The 4903-nt window shown below is 38.2% G+C and overlaps 1 long non-coding RNA gene across 1 annotated transcript; it reads right to left on the bottom strand.

The window, feature by feature from the left end:
• Positions 1 to 3560: 3560 nt before the first annotated feature.
• On the bottom strand, positions 3561 to 4166 carry LOC134213238 (uncharacterized). The gene is made up of 3 exons (XR_009979422.1): positions 4007 to 4166; positions 3776 to 3927; positions 3561 to 3718 (listed from the first exon to the last, which is right to left on the bottom strand). It is a non-coding gene; the product is annotated as an uncharacterized LOC134213238 (long non-coding RNA).
• Positions 4167 to 4903: the final 737 nt, after the last annotated feature.

Genomic DNA, 4903 nt, shown 5'->3' with positions numbered 1-4903 from the left:
CGTCTTCCGTCTTCCTTCTTCCTTCTTCCTTCTTCCTTCTTTCTTCTTCCTTCTTCATTCTACCTTCTTCCTTCTTCGTTCTTCCTTCTTCCTTCTTCTTTCTTCCTTCTTCCTTCTTGTTTCTTCCCACTCCCCAGTTCTCATTCGGCCTAATGACCGTTCAGCCTAATGACCATTCGGCCTAATGGCCTGCGGCCTAATGGCCTTCGGCCTAATGACCCAGCATCGTTGAAATTTGACAGTTCGATGGTTATTTTCCCATCGTGGTTAAAATTTTACTCCGAAGCCGACCCATTTGAGTTTTGACAGATTGAAAGTTATTTGGAGCGAAATGGATTTGGCGCCAATTTTCTCGCGAACAAAGTTTAACTATCGAACTGTCAAATCTAATAATACTCCGGAGGAGGGTTATTTTTAACCACGGCGAAATTACCATCGAACTATCAAATTTTAACTAAAAGTTATTTAAACGAATCGGTGGAATGGTTCACAGCCTAAAGCCCCAAACGCAATATGACGGAACGGCGACGGAAACGGAAAACTTGACAGTTAGCCCATATATTTTCTGTCGAATTTGCGGTTTCCGTCGCCGTTCCGTTGTATTACGTTTGGGGCTTACTTATCGAAAAATGCAACATTGTCTCGTTTCATCGGAAAAATCAGCCATTCACATTCGACTACGTCCTCAACGGACAGACTCTTCTTCGGGTTCAGCAAGTTGAGGACCTTGGTGTTATCCTGGACAGTGCCCTCACATTCCGTGTCAACTATAACGATATCGTGACCAGAGCTAATCGTCAACTTGGCTTTATGTTCAAAATTGCTTTTGCTTCTTGTGAGATCTTCATTGGAATCGAATGCTGTTGATGGTCCTTTTCAAGCCAATCGGATTGCTCGAATCCAGCTTTTTACGCTTGCTATAAATTTACAAGGGGTGAATCGAATTTGACATATGCTGTGAACTTATTTTTTTTTGTAATATCATGGTAGTCATGAAGTGGAGGTTTCGATTTTCCCGTTACCTACGATATTTGTTGATTTGTTTTTTACAATCAGCGAGGAATTTCACCCATTATCATTTCTTAAATATTGCTAATAGTTCTTCTTTTTCAGGCATTTTATTTGTTTAAAAGAGAAATAAGAAGACGAAATGTCTCAGTATGGATGGATCAGCGTTGTTTTCAGCGATGTCAGTAACGGATTATTGGTTTCGACTATCGTATCAAAAATTAAGGTCGTCAATTGCAGCAGTGAACCTACGCCTACAATTCTGAATCGTTCTTGTTTATAATAATGAACATTGTAAGATGTTGTCCTTCTTTTTTAGAATTCGACGCCACCATCTGTTATAGGGCACTGCACGGACTGCTTTGTCTCTTTCTGGCTGCAAAGAAATTAGAAAACAACAAGGCCAGTAAACGTCAAAATTTATGAAGAACGAAAGAGAAAGAGATTGCTCCGTGCAGTGCCCTATACATTTTTGTGTAATCCTTCTGCAGACGGTGCTAAAGGCTACCTTACACCTCGGGAAAATTTTCCGGCGGATTTTGAACCCCGTGCATTTTAAATGATTTTTGATTTTCCGTGCCCAAATCCCGAAAACATCGCATATGCAAAAATGCATGAGGAAAAAATCCGCGGACCAAATTCCCGAGGTGTAAGGTGGCCTTAAAGCTTTCCGACTACTGTAACATCTCCAAATGTTATCGCTAGGCAGCGACAAGTGTGAAAATGGTTGAAAGGTGTTGAAGTATGCGAGGGCCATTTGAGAATAATTAAATTATCGAAGCGTCCGTCTTTGCCGTACATCCTTTCTGGGGATGGCTCGGGCAGTGAATGAAAGTCACTGTTACCGAGACTGGCAAAAACGGAGGCAACGATACGCATATTTATTATTCGGCTAATACTTAGGGTCTGTCTCAATTGGATAATTAAACTGAAATTAAACTTAAAAGTGACATTTCAATAATTATCAAATAACCCTGCTCGCAGAGCAAGATTACTTTTGACAGATATCGAATCATTTTCCATCGATGTCCTATTGGAATTGCTGGGTAGCACCAGCCATTATTATAACGGGGTCATTTTTTAATTTTCGAACTGTCACTTTTAAGTTTAATTCTCCAAATGAGACAGACCCTTAATTAGTTCTAGCGATCGATGTTCATCATTTGGAGAATCATCGATGGTCGTGTATGGTTTGTACACATTGCACCGAGTCTCTCCCGATGCCACCATATGATGCTATTGGAACCACAATTCTTATTTACGCGCCAAATCATTTCTTGTTAGACAGAAGCTGTACGACCGTGATCAGTTTAAATTTAATTGTATTGGCATATCGGTCTCGATGCTGCTCGTATAGAGGAAGGGAGCAGCGTGTGTGCGAAAGCAGATGGGAAAGAAACGGAGTCCAAATGTTATCGCTAGGCAGCGACAAGTGTGAAAATGGTTGAAAGGTGTTGAAGTATGCGAGAGACCGATATGCCAATAAAATTAAATTTAAACTGATCACGGTCGTACAGCTTCTGTCTAATAAGAAATGATTTGGCGCGTAAATAAGAATTGTGGTTCCAATAGCATCATATGGTGGCATCGGGAGAGACTCGGTGCAATGTGTACAAAACATACACGACCATCGATGATTCTCCAAATGATGAACATCGATCGCTAGAACTAATTAAGTATTAGCCGAATAATAAATATGCGTATCGTTGCCTCCGTTTTTGCCAGTCTCGGTAACAGTGACTTTCATTCACTGCCCGAGCCATCCCCAGAAAGGATGTACGGCAAAGACGGACGCTTCGATAATTTAATTATTCTCAAATGGCCCTCGCATACTTCAACACCTTTCAACCATTTTCACACTTGTCGCTGCCTAGCGATAACATTTGGACTCCGTTTCTTTTCCATCTGCTTTCGCACACACGCTGCTCCCTTCCTCTATACGAGCAGCATCGAGACCGATATGCCAATAAAATTAAATTTAAACTGATCACGGTCGTACAGCTTCTGTCTACTGTAACATCTTTATACATGTACATGTGAAGAATCATGATGCATATGAACGGTACACAGATTATGTTAGGGTTTTCAATAAACATCCCTCACCCCTTCCTCCTCCGTAGTAAGCTTTATTCCCAAACTAACTTATCAGGGTCCTCGGGTACGTTTTACATACACGTCATCTAATTCATTTTAAAAAATAGTGGTACGAGTCAGGTAAGATATGTCTCTTCTATTTCAGGTAGAATGTGCACAGAAAGAAAAATCATTGATCAAATTAAAAGAAACATTGGTTAAAATAAAAAGTTGCATTGGTTCTTTTTCGTAGAGAGTTGCATATGTTCAAAACGAAAGTACGCCAACTTTTACAACAACCATGGTTTTGAAAGCCACATACCACCCGAAAATTAAAAGTTTGAACTTTCAAAACAAATTGTACAAATGTCAGATCAAAATGGTTACACTGTTAAATAGAAGAGAATGGAATATGTAAATTCAGAAACAAACTTTTTATTTGCCCAAAATGAAACCTCCCACCCCTCCATTTATTTTTTTCTTTTCAAATGAAATATAATTATTCAAAGTTTTATCTTTTTATTTTATTACTTTCATCAGTTTGATAGTTTGTAGGTATATATTCGCCGCTGAGAAATACCTCCTAAGTTTTATCTACATCTCCATCAGTAAGGTTCTCCTGTTTGCCGGCTTTAGCCTGTCAAAAATAATGTGTCAATAAAGAAAAGCATAACACTTTTTTCACCGTACGAACCTAATCATAAGATACGGCATCCACCTCGGCTCCCACAACTCCGATAACCAATTTTCGCAAAGAGTGTCCATTTCTCCGATAAGCGATGATGGCGATTGTATACCTCTTCAAGTAAACCGAGTTTACGGACGGCTACTTTGCCAGTGGTAATGCTGCAAACAAAAATATAACCGCATAGATTTAGTCTATCAATGAAATATAAATAAACTTAAATATTTTATTCAAGCGTACCTGCTTCAGTTTGAATTTAGATAGTCCTTCTCTCGGTCCTTCTGTGGTTCGGGATTTTTCTCACAATCCAACAATGCGTGTGTGACTTTGCGGAAAAATATTGAAGAGCGGCCGGGAAAACCATCAAAAATTCCACTATTCTGACAGCGGATGGATACACTGGAGGAAATGCATTCGGCATTTCGGCATAAGTGCAATTACTTTCCACTATTTAAATCTTTGCAACTACTTTCGAATGCTATCTTAGGATTAGATTAGAATAGGATTAGAATTAAGTATAATACAATAAATATAGAACAGATTTTAAAATATTTTGAAGTGTTTTTCACTTCATGGTTCGAATTTTGTCGATATCAAAAATGTATTGGTTTAAAAATATTCGCATTTATTTTTTCTTTGGGTGCGTTAATCTGATGCCCCGCGTTGTTGCACGTAGTTACACGATTTGACAGTTCTACAGTTTTAATGATGAAAGTACAAACTTTCAAATATACAGTCATGAACTGACAAAAAATACTTTTAGAATGATGAACTACTTTTGCGTTAATCAATTTAACTTTTAATTTAATCAAATTTAAGCTCTTTTTAATTGTAAAGTATAATATATTCAGCAAAACAGTATTCTTTTTTTCTGTGTGGATGCGAGAAATTATGTTCACCTAATTTAAATATTTACCACATGAGCCCTTTCGTGCATATTGCATCTCATAAATTCAAGATTTTTCATTAGCCTTTAAAGTTGACACATAATGGTTTAGATGAGAAATTAATTAGAATCGAGTGACTATATCCGAATCCCCAAAATCATAGATTTTCCCAAGACAAACATTCTTGGATTTTCCACTTAAGATATTATTTTCACGGAGTTTCTGATGGTTCAGGTCTTCCGGAAAACCA

Source organism: Armigeres subalbatus, chromosome 1 (assembly GCF_024139115.2).
Source record: "Armigeres subalbatus isolate Guangzhou_Male chromosome 1, GZ_Asu_2, whole genome shotgun sequence".
NCBI lineage: Eukaryota > Metazoa > Arthropoda > Insecta > Diptera > Culicidae > Armigeres > Armigeres subalbatus.
This window is presented reverse-complemented; position numbering and strand designations above follow the sequence as displayed.